The following is an 11683-nucleotide window of genomic DNA, read 5'->3' as shown; positions in this document are numbered from 1 at the left end:
TGATTGGGGGTAAAAATCAGCGATTTATAAGGTATATGATATTGCAATACATTGGCCCCAAAGTTAAAATTCACTGGAGACCATATTACTCTTTTTTACCAGGATGGAATTTTATTAAGATAACTGTGAGTAACTCCCATCTCCAATCAACACATATCACAGGAATCTTTATGAATTTCTGCACATGCTTTGAAGTCCAAGCAGCCTCATCTTTCTCCCCCAGAGTGGTTGATGGGTTTGAACTTCTGACCTTATATTAACAACCAATTCTTCACTCACCGAGCCAGTGTGCTATACCTATCATAGAGGAAGATAAAATAGTGAAAAGATTGAGAACTCCAGACCTAGGAAATACAAGATAATTCAAGGAAATTCATGTTTGACACATAGAAGGTGTTCAACAAATCTTAAGGTTATATGGAAGACTGAGGATCCAGACTTGACTTTTACTGACTGCATTACTGTGTGTGTGTGTGTGTGTGTGTGTGTGTGTGTGTGTGTGTGTGTGTGTGTGTGTGACTGTAGAAGATCGGGACTTGGAATCTGGACGGGCAATATGCTACACTAAGTAATCTAAATAATGGCTGGTGTCGACAGTCATTGTTAACGCTGCTGGGCTGGGAGAGGTCCTGATCAGAGAAAGAATCAAAGCATGGGGAACCATCCAAGGGAAGGAAGATCAAGTTCAGAGAGGCCCTGGATTTTTTTTTAAGATCATTTAAGTGGGGGCTCTTACCGGTCTTATAACAATCCATACATCAAATTTTATCAAGCATATTTGTACATATGTTGCCATCATCATGTTCTAAACAATTACTTTCTTTTTGAGCCGTTTCCCCTCCCTCCCTCCTCCTATCCTCGTGCCCCCTTGATAAATTATTATTATTTTCGACACTTCGGTGAGGGTGCTAGGGACGAGGAAAGAAGAAACAAAGTTCCTAGTGCTCCGGCTTGCTTCAGGGCCCGCTATCTTTTTGGCCACCTCCCTTCCCGCATTGGCAAAGGCTTCCAAACTCCTGCATGCGGTCATCCTCGGGCGCCCAGCTCCGGAAAGGGCACCGTGTCCCAGAGGATCTCCCACAACTTCGGCCTCCAGCATCTCTCCAGCAGCCACTTCTTGTGCGAGAACATCGAGGTAAGCATGGGTTGGTGATATGGTAAAGCAGTACGTAGGGAAAGGTCTTTGGGTTCCAGACCATGTGATCACATGCCTAATGGCGTTGAAGCTGGAGAATGGGCGCAGCCAGCACGGCTACTCGACGGTTTCCCTAGGACTTTAGCAGAGGCTGGAGCCCTGGACAAGAGTCTGGGAGCTGCATCTAGTGATCACTCTGAACATTCCATTCGAAACGCCCAAAGACCCTCTCAGCCCGCGTTGGATTCACCCTGCTAGTAGAAGGGTATCTAACCTTGACTTCTATGCAACTCACGTACATAACATTGAGGATATCACTGGTGAGCCATTGGTCCAGCAGGAAGATGATAAACCTGAAGCAGTTGCTGCCAGGCTAGGGCAGTACAAGGATGTGGCTAAGCCAGTCATTGATTTATACAAGAGCTGGGAGTGCTCCGCCAATTCTCGGGGATGGAGACTGACAAAATCTGGCCCTATGTGTGCACACAAGATCTCACCTACTGAATCCAAAGAAGCCTACTGAGGCTACCTGAAGGAAGAACCAGGAAAATGTGAGCATCATTCAATTGTGGGGGAAGTCTTGGCGCCAGGTCCAAACTAGAAGCTCCCTCATAAAGCTTGCGCTGTCTTTCCTAGTTTACGCGGTGAACTGGTCTATGCAAACTCAGAACAGAAAGAATGAAGGGAGAAGCTCTCCTTTGCCTTTCTGAAGGAGCCCACCTGCCCATGTTCACATGCCTCTGCACAGGTCTCAAGCCCTTTGTGAAGAATCAGGTACAGATGGAATTTCAAATGGTGTATGATCTAAACTCTTGCCAATTTTGCCAGCCATGTTGTCACTCTAGGAATATACTCAGTGGTGTCGGCCACTGCCTCTACCCTTCAAAGGCTGTGGAACTAGGGCACCAGCAGGCCTGAGCATGCCAACAACTACAGCCCGGGAGTTGTCCCTGGAATGTGTTCTGCTGGTCACAGTGGGTTTGAAGCTGAATGCTCTCAAAGGTTGCTTCTCTGGTCTGCAGTGAATGGGCCCACCGTTCATTTTTTTTTCCTGGTAGGAGCCTCACCTTTTTTTCCTGTATCCATGTTGCACGTCGTCTCCCCTTTGCAGACCTAATGAAATGAAATGATTTGGCTTTACTAACTTCCTTAGACGGCACGATTTGTACATCTCTTTTCTCTCTTCGGAGGGGAATACCGATGGCTGTTGCTTTGGTCCCTCTCAAATCTCCTTTTCTAAGAGCTGAGATCAGGGAGACTATCGAGATCGCGTCCTGCTGCGGGAAGTGAGCTATGCAGAGGATCTACAACGACTGGTGGTATTCTCATGGATTGACATGGTTCTTTTTATTGTGTGTGTGTGTGGGGGGGGGAAGCCTCCTAAGCCTCCTAGAAAATCTTAAAAAACATACATATGAAAAGATCATCCCTCATACATGAAATAATAAGATCCTGTGAAAATACTGGACTAACAGATGTTTTAGCTTTTTACTCAAGACCACAAAATTGTGTTTTGGAAATTCTGCTAACTAGGGATGCCAGCAGCGTTTTCCTCCGGCAGGTGATGCAAGCATGTTGTAAAAAGCAAAGAGCAGGGAGCCTGCGGGGGTTGAAGATGTAGCCTGAGCTGTGCCTGATTGAGTGTGATGGCTTCATGATCAGGGGAAACAAAAGATACTTTTTTTCTTGCACATGGTAATGTCACATATCAATAAACAATTTTGAGTTGTCTGTGTTCCAGAAATTTTTTTATTATTTTCATGTCTTACAACCAACCGCTGTTTCCCTTCACCCACGTTTTTGTTGTTTGTCCCCCTTGTGTGCATGTGGGGGGGGTGTTATGCATCAATCATTGTGATCAGTTCCCCTTTCCTCCCCTTCTTCCCCCACCTTCCCCTTCCCCTCCTGATATCGCTACTCCCATGAGCTCTTATCTGTACCAGTGTACATGCTCCAGTCTAGCGAGAGCTGAAAGGCAGGACTGGGGTCATGATAGTGTGTGGGGGCGCGGAGGAGATGAGGAAGCCTCAAATGATCAGAGAATATTGTGTGTTTCATTGGCGCTATATTGTGCCCTGGTTGACTCATCCCTTCCTCATGACCCTTCTGTGAGGGGATGTCCTATTGTTTACAGATGGGTTTTGAGACCCTGGATTTTAAGAACTGAGTGCACCCCTTTTATAGATGAGTCAGCAAAGGCATGGAGGTCCATGCCAAATCTGTCATTTAAGGGAGGGGAGAAGAGGAGAGGAAGCACAATTCTTGTCATGTTTGAGTTAATGTCACAGCCACTGTGTCCATCCATCTCCTTGAGGGTCATCTTTTGCAGTCCCTCTACTTTACCAAGCGTGGGATCCTTTTGCAAAGTCTGATCTATCCTGATCACATGTCCAAAGTATGTGAAAGAAAGTCTAGCTATCCTTGCTTCTGAGGAGCATTCTGGCTGTACTTCTTCCCAGACAGATATGGCATGTACATAATCTACTGCAACTTGAGTGAAGGAGTAGCGTCTAACCTGTCAATCAGGTCATAGGCAATAAAGCCTCTGTGTGGGGATGGTCTTCTCCTGAGGATTCTGAGAACTCCTGTCTTCCTCCCTGGAAGCGGGGCCCGCTCTTTCCCTGCGAGATGTTCCTGTGGATAAGCCACATGGAGCTACGCTGATGGAGCCAAAGCCCAGGAGCTGGAGGAGTTTCTCTGATGATTTGCACAGCATGTGATTGAGTAAGTGTTGTGAGAGAGAATCATCCTGACACCCAGCTTTCCTTATTTTAAACCATGCGGTTTTCCCTGGATATGTTAGTACAAATGAAGTTTTGTGAAATTCCTATTCTTCCAAGGCTACTCATAGTGTGTTATGGTTCACACAGTCAAATGCCTTATCTTTCTGATATTCTCTGCTTTCAGCCAAGATCCGCCTGACATCAATAAGAGTTTCACAACCTTTTTGGAAACCAGCCTGAATCTCTGCAGCTCCATGTCAACGTACTGCTGCAGCTGTGGCTGGGTGATCTGCAGCAATGTTTTACTTGTATGCGATATTAATGACCTAGCTCTACAATTTTTGTATTCTGTTGGGTCACTTTTCTTTGGAATGTATACAAATATGGATCTTTTCCAGTTGGCCAAGTAGCTGCCTTCCAAATTTCATGGTATAGATGGTGAGTACTTCCAGTGCTTGCTTCATCAGCTTGTTGAAATATTGCCATCGGTATTCCATCAAGTCCGGAGGCCTTGTTTTTGGCTAATGCCTTCAGTTCGGCTTAGATTTATTCCTTCAGCACCACTGGTTCTTTTTCATATGTTACCTCTTGAAAGGGTTGAATAAGCATAGTACACTTTATCTGAAAATCAGCGTACATGTCTTTTTCACCCCATCAGGGGGCTTCCCGAAGCACTGCTATAAGCACTCTGTTTCTTTGAGCCCAGAGCTCCCTCTGGGCAGAAAAGATGAGGGCACTCTTGAAAAATCATGGTAATGCAGATCAAAAGCACTCTGAGCCATTTGAACAAAACATTAAGACATTTAATAGATCAATTTTGTGAAATAAGGGCATTCCAGTGCTTGTGTGTCCTGGAAAAGGTAGACAGTTGTCCACACGTCTAAGATAGAAGGCATGCTCAGGAAAAAAAAGAAAGAAAGAAAGAAAAGAAGATTCTAAGCTTTCCCCATGACTGATATATAGGCTAAGTATAAGGAGAAAATTAAGGATGAGGAAGCATTGTAAATGAACGAAGGCAAAACAAAACCAACTCACAGAGCTCTCCTATGTAGGGTTTCTGAGACTCTCAGGGGTCCTCAAATTTTATAAACAGGTGGCCAGTTCACTGTCCGCCAGTCCCGTTGGAGGACTGGACTATAGTTTAAAAAAACTATGAACAAATTCCTATGCACACTGCACATATCTTATTGTGAAGTAAAGAAACAAATGTGGCAAAAACACCCAGCGGGCTGGATAAATGTCCTCGGCGGGCCTCATGTGGCCCATGGGCCGTAGTTTGAGGATGCCTGCTCTAAATCTTTACAGGAGCAGGTAGCTTCATAGTTCCCCTTGAGAGATGGTATTGAATAGCCGGGCAACCCAACACATACTCAACAGAGCCACCTTTGTAAATGAGCGACCTAGTTGGAAGGTAAAAGAGTATCACTGCACATTGCCAAGCCAAAGAACTGGGTTCAGTGTTTTGTGTTGAAGTTCCAGGAGATTCTAGACAAGCTAAGTCTTCAACAATCAAGAAGAGCTAATCCAAGGGAAGCGATTTTTGTTTGCAGTGTTGCCTTATTCAGATGTTGTGATGTCCAGTTTTTCACACACACACACACACACACACACACACACACACACACACACACACAGATCTGAGGGAGGAAAAAACAGACAAGAAACCATCCTTGAGGAAGCCCAAATATTGGATTTACTAGGCCAAAAAGTTATTTACTTTTGCTACAAAATCATAGAAATCTTTATTAAACAAAAATACTAAAATATGAAGTTATTGTCATATGAAGAAAAAATATTATTTTTGTTCTGATTATGCCTGATACCTGATCCCTTTGACACTGCATGATTGCACAGGCTGGTTTGCTTCTTCCATATGGGCTTTGTTGCTTCTGAGCTAGATGGTTGCTTGTTTACCTTCAAGCCTTTAAGATCCCCAGATGCTATTATTTTTGATAGCAGGGAACCATCAGTTTTCTTCACTACATTTGCTTATGCACCTACTTTGTCAGTGATTGTGGTGGGAAGATGAGCATCCTGGAAGGCAAGTTTAATAGAAGAAAGTGTTCTTGCATTGAGGGAGTACTTGAGTGGAGGCCCAATGTCCATCTGCTACCTTAATGCTAAACCTACACATATATGAATGTAGATCTATTTCCACATCCTCATATATAAGTATATTTACATATGTATATGCCTTTATTTAGACCTCTATAAATGCTCTTTGCCTCCTAGCTCTTTCCTCTATTTTTGTTTACTTTCCTCTTGTTCCACTATCATGTTCAGCCTTCATTTTGTAATTGAAGTAATCCCTCTCGATTACATTACCCTTGGTCACACCCTACCAGGCCTCCTACACCCCCCTCACCACCGATTTGGATCACTTGTTGTTCCCTTGCCCCTGGGTTTGTTAACACCCCTTCCTTTCCCCGAACCTCTCCCTCTCCTATGTACCCCCAGAACTGCCAGTCCCATTGTATTCTCCTCCAATTGTTCATCCAGCCTATCCTATTTAGACAGACCTGTGGAGATAATAACATGCATGAAACAAGACAGAGCAAAACCAAGCAACAAAACAGCAACAACAACAAGCCAATGACAAAACAGCAACAACAACAAGAAGAAAGAAAAGCCTGTGGCTAGTTCAAGGACTGTTTGTTGGCCTTTAGGGGTGTTTTCCGGTCCGGTCTGATGGGCCACCAAGTTTATTTTTGGTATTCCCTGGGGACTTCGTTGCTCTGTTCTCCTGGCTGTTCTGTTCCTTGCCCTTAGTGTTTTGCCTTGGTGTGCTGGGATCAGATCGGGCACAATTCCCATACTGTGTCTCCAGTGTTGTCCTCTGTAGAACTATGGGTCAGTGAGGGATATTGTGTCTCATAGTGGGGCTGCCCATATGGTCTTCTCTGTGGATTGGCTGCTCTGAGAGGGAATCTCTTCATCAAGGTTCAGTGGACCAGGATGTGCTCCACTCTCTCTTCCTCCCCCTTCATTTGCTCCCATGTGCTCAGATCAGACATGTCCCTCTCCTTGAGTTGCAGCTTCAGTACTGTCCTCTGGAATAAATTCTTCTGGGGGGAGGGGTAGGTGTCCACATAGTTGGGATTTAGGCCTGTCCCTCAGACCTCTCCACTGGTTCCCTACTCCATGATGGCATGTTGCATTCACATCTTGGAGCACTGGGTTGAAGTCTGGTCCCTCTTTCCCTGTGGACATAAACAAAGCCCTCCTCTTGGGTGGGTTAGTACCCTGTGCCCCCGCTACCCTTTTTTTTTCTTTTCCACATCCTTTTTAGTTGGCTACCATAAGTATCCCTGGATTTGTTCTGGCCCCTGCCATACTACCTGGTCCTCACCCCAGGAATGTTTGCCTACAGTAGTTTTTTTTTCCTCCCCTATACCCCTTTTGCATTTTTTAAAGCCTTCCTCAGCGGACTTATGTTGTACTTGTCCTTTTGTGCTTGGCTTACTTTGCTTAACATGATTTCCTCCAGTCCTTCCCATGCAGCAATGTGGTTCATATGTCCATCACTGCTTTTTAGCGATGCAAAGCACTCTATTGTATGTATGTACCACAATTTTTGAATCCACTCATCAGTTGATGGAAGTTTGGTTTGTTTCCAACTCCTTGCATTTGTGAACTGTGCTACAATGAATACTGGTGCACAGATGTTTGACCGTGGATGGTTTCTTGCCTCTTCTGGGTATATGCCCAGTAGGGGGGGTGGGGCTTGCTGGGTCGTATGGTAACTTGATTTCCATCTGTTTTAGATATTGCCACAGTGACTATGCATACTTACAGGTCGCTTTCCATAGTGGCTGTACATACGTACACGTTGACCATTAGTGGATGAGAGTTCCTGTCTCCCCACAGCCCCTCGAACACTTGTTGCGTTCTGATTTTTGTAATTGGGCTATCTTTGAGGGTGTTAGGTGGTGCCTATTTGTTTAATTTGCATTTCTCTTATGGTTAAAGATCGGGAACATTTCCTCATATGTTTATTGGCCATTCAGAATTCTGTCCCTGTGAAACTTCTGCTCGGGTCCTTTGCCCACCTCCTCAGTGAGCAATTAGTTTTTTTCTTTTTGGAAGTTAGCAGAGTATTGTAGATTTTAGTAATAAGGCCTTTGTCTGATGTGTCATTGCTAAAGATGTTTTCCCAGACCATGAACTCTCTTATTACTCTCCTGGAGAATTCTTTCGATGTACACAGGTGTTTTATCTTCAGTATATCCCACTTATCAATTTGTGCCTCCTCTGTGTTTGTGTCCTTCCCTATTTCTCATATCCTATGCATTCCCTGTTCCAAAGTTATCAAGAGGTCCCAATTCCCTCATTGATGTCCTTAATAGTTTGGGGTTTTACTTCAAGGTCTGTGATCCACCTTGAGTTTATTCTTGGGTGTGGAATGAGAAAAGGGTCTTGCTTCAGTTTTCTGCAGGTATATGACCAGTTTTTGCAGCACCACTTGTTAAAGGGGGGCATCTGCTGCACATTGGATATTTGGGGGGCTATCAAAGATCAGTTGTCTGTATGCTGATGATTTTATTTCTGGGTTTTCAATTATTTTCCATTGGTCTGAGTATTTGTTATTGTATCAACACTATGCGGTTTTGACAACTGTGGTTGTATAGCATGTGCTAAAGTCAGGTAAAGCAAACCCTCTCACTGTACCCTTCTTCTTTAGAAGTTCTCTGCTAATTCGAGGCTTCTTCCCTCTCTTTTGAAGTTGGTAATCAGATTTTCCATTTCTTTGAAGAAAGATGAGGGTAATTGTATCAGGATTGCATTTAACTTATATAGTGCCTTGGGCAGAACTGACATCTTTACTATATTGAGTCTTCCAATCCAGGAACATGGGATATTCTTCCATTTGTTGAGGTCACTCTTGGTTTCTTGTAATAGTGTTCTGTAGTTTTCCCTATATAGATCTTTTCTTCTTTTAGTCAGGTATGTCCCTAGATATTTCAATTTGTGCTTGGCTATAATGAAGGGCACCACCTTTTTGATCTCTTCTGTGGTCTTATCCGATGTGTATAACAGTCTGATGGACTTCTGTTTGTTGATCTTGTATCCTGACACTGCCAAACTCCTCTATTGCTTCCAGTACTCTCCTTGTGGAGCTTTTGGGATTTTTCATTACATCTGCAAATAATGATAGTTTCACCTCTTCCTTCCCCAGACAAATACTTTGATGTTATTTCTTTGCCTTATGCTGTTAGCCAAAACCTCCAGTACAATATTAAATAAGAGTGGGGACAAGGGAAATCCTTGTCTGGTCCCATTTTTCAGTGGGATTGTTTTCATCTTTTCTCCGTTGACTACCTAATTGGCTGTTGATGTTTTATATATAGCTTATATTATCTTGAGGAATTTTCCTTCCATTTCTATCTTCTCAAGTGTCTTAAACAGGAATTGGTGTTGGATGTTGTCAAATGATTTTTCTACATCTATAAATATTAACGTGTGGTTCTTATACTTTTTCATGTCAATGGGGTGACATAATGGTCTTTTGTATGTTGAATCATCCATGAATCCCTGGTATGAATGCCACTTGGTCATGGATAACTATTTGTTTTATATAATTTTGTGTTTTATTGGCCAGTATTTTGTTAAGGAATTTTGCATCAATGTTCATTAGGGATATTGGTCTGTAGATCTCGATTCTTGTGGAATCCTTGCCCTGTTTTGGTATCAGAGTTTACTAGCTTCATAGGAGGAGTTTGTGAGTTTTCCGTCTTTTTCTATGTTCTGGAAGTTTGTGCAGGGTTGGTGTTAGTTCTTCCCTAAATGGTCATTAGAGTTCTCCTGTGAAGCCATCTGGTCCAGGGATATTTTTTGTTGGTAATTCCTTGATAACCTTGTCTATTTCTTCTATTGCCATGGCTCTGTTGAGATTCTTGACATCCTTTGGGGGATAATCTGGGGAGGGATTGTTTTTCCAAGAATTTGTCTGCGTCTTCCAAGTTGTTGATTCATTTGAGTACAGTCCTTACAATCCTTCGTAATACTGTGCAATTATCCTTTTGATTTCATTAGCGTCTGTTGTAATGTACCCTCTTTCATCCCTCATTCTTGCTATTGAAATTGGTTCTCTCCTTTCTTTAGTTAGGTTTGTCAGCATTCTGTTGATTCTGCTTATCCTTTCAAAGAACCAACCTTTAGCAGCATTAATTTTCCATAGTTTTATTATTTTCCCTCTCCTGAATATCAGCACTTATTTTTGTTATTTCTTTTCTTTTGCTATTAGTGGGATTGTGCTGCTGACTCTGCTCTAGTTGTTGTAAATTTTGTGCCAGCATATCAGTGATGAATCTCTCTTCCTTTTTCAGATGTGCATGTATTGCTATGAGACTTCCTCTGATAATTGCCTTTGCTGTGCCCCATAAGTTTTGGTATGTCATATTCTCATTCTCAGTGGTTTCCAGAAATTTCCTAATTTCATCTCTGATCTGTGCCAGTATGCACACCTTTTGCAATAGAGATTTATTCATATTCCAATTGTTTGCTCTTGTTTTCTTCATCTTCCTTTTGTTGATTTCCAGCCTTATGGCATAGTGGTCAGAGAGAGAGATCTGTATGATATGGATGTGTTTAAGTTTATGTCGATTTGCCTTATGCCCAATCATGTGATCAATCTTTGAATATGTGCCATATGGGCTTGAAAAGAATGATTTTTTTGTATTTGCATGAAAAGTTCTGTAAATATCTATCATGTCAAATTGTTTAATGATAGTGTTTAGATCTCGAGCCTCCTTGTTGAGTTTCTTTCCCTGTGATCTATCTTTCTGATAGAGTGGTGTATTGAAATCATCCACTATAATTGTTGAGGCTATGATTTCTTTTTTCATCTTTTCAAGTGTTTGGTTGACGTATTCAGCAGGTCTCTCATTGGGGGAATATATGTTTGAAATGCTTAATGGTTCTTTGTCTACTGTCCCCTTGAGCATTATATAGTGTCCCTCCTTATCTCTTTTTATGGTTTTCACTTTGAAGTCAATTTTATCCGAGATTAGGATTGCAACCCTTGCTTTTTTAAAATTGCTGTTTGCTTGGTATGCCTTTCTCCAGCCTTTGATTCTCAGCCTATTTTTGTCTGTAGCCTTGACATGTGTCTCCTGTCGGCAGTAGATTGATGGGTTGTGTTTTCTAAACCAGTCTGTCAGTCTGAGTTTAGACCATTGATATTCGGGGTTATTATCTCCATCTTCAGACTCTGTGATGTCATCTTATACCTTTTGTATTGGGTGTTTTCCCACCTTCCTTTCTTATTAGTGTGTTGCACATGTTTGTGTGTGTGTCATTCTTGACTTCTTGCCAATGTCATCTTCAGGTCTGTTTTCTCTTTGTTGCCCTCTGGATGCGGTTGTTCTATGTGGTGGTCTCTTATTTATGCTTGGTGAGTGTTGTTCTTCTTCCCATACTGGGTTGGCAAGGATCTTTTGTAGGGCTGGGTTTCTTATAACATATTCTTTGAGTTTTTCCTTGTCTGGGAAGACTCTTCTTCATCTATCTTGATAAAAAAATTTGGCTGGATATAGTATTCTTGGGTTTGCGTTGTTTTCCTTCAATTTTTGGAATATGTCACTCCACTCACTCCTCTTCTTCATAATTTCTGCTGATAGGTCTGAGTATATTCTTATTTGGAAATCTTCATGATTGTTTATTTTTCCCTAGCTGCTCTCATGATTTTCTCTTTTTCCTCAAAGTTGGATAGTTTAACTATTATGTGCCTTGGTGACTTCTTCTTGGGCTTCAATCTAGCTGGAGTTCTTTCAGCCTCCTGAATGGTTGCTTGGTTTTCATTCATTAAGCTGGGGAAGTTTTCCTC

At 42.5% G+C, this 11683-nt stretch overlaps 1 pseudogene; it reads left to right on the top strand.

Annotated features, from left to right (window-relative positions):
* Positions 1 to 1154: 1154 nt before the first annotated feature.
* Positions 1155 to 1738, top strand: LOC142450869 (adenylate kinase 4, mitochondrial pseudogene; annotated as a pseudogene).
* The last annotated feature ends 9945 nt before the right edge of the window (positions 1739 to 11683 follow it).

Source organism: Tenrec ecaudatus, chromosome 6, assembly GCF_050624435.1.
Source record: "Tenrec ecaudatus isolate mTenEca1 chromosome 6, mTenEca1.hap1, whole genome shotgun sequence".
Classification (NCBI taxonomy): domain Eukaryota; kingdom Metazoa; phylum Chordata; class Mammalia; order Afrosoricida; family Tenrecidae; genus Tenrec; species Tenrec ecaudatus.
The sequence above is the reverse complement of the archived record's forward strand: the minus strand, read 5'-3'. Positions and strand labels throughout refer to the sequence as shown.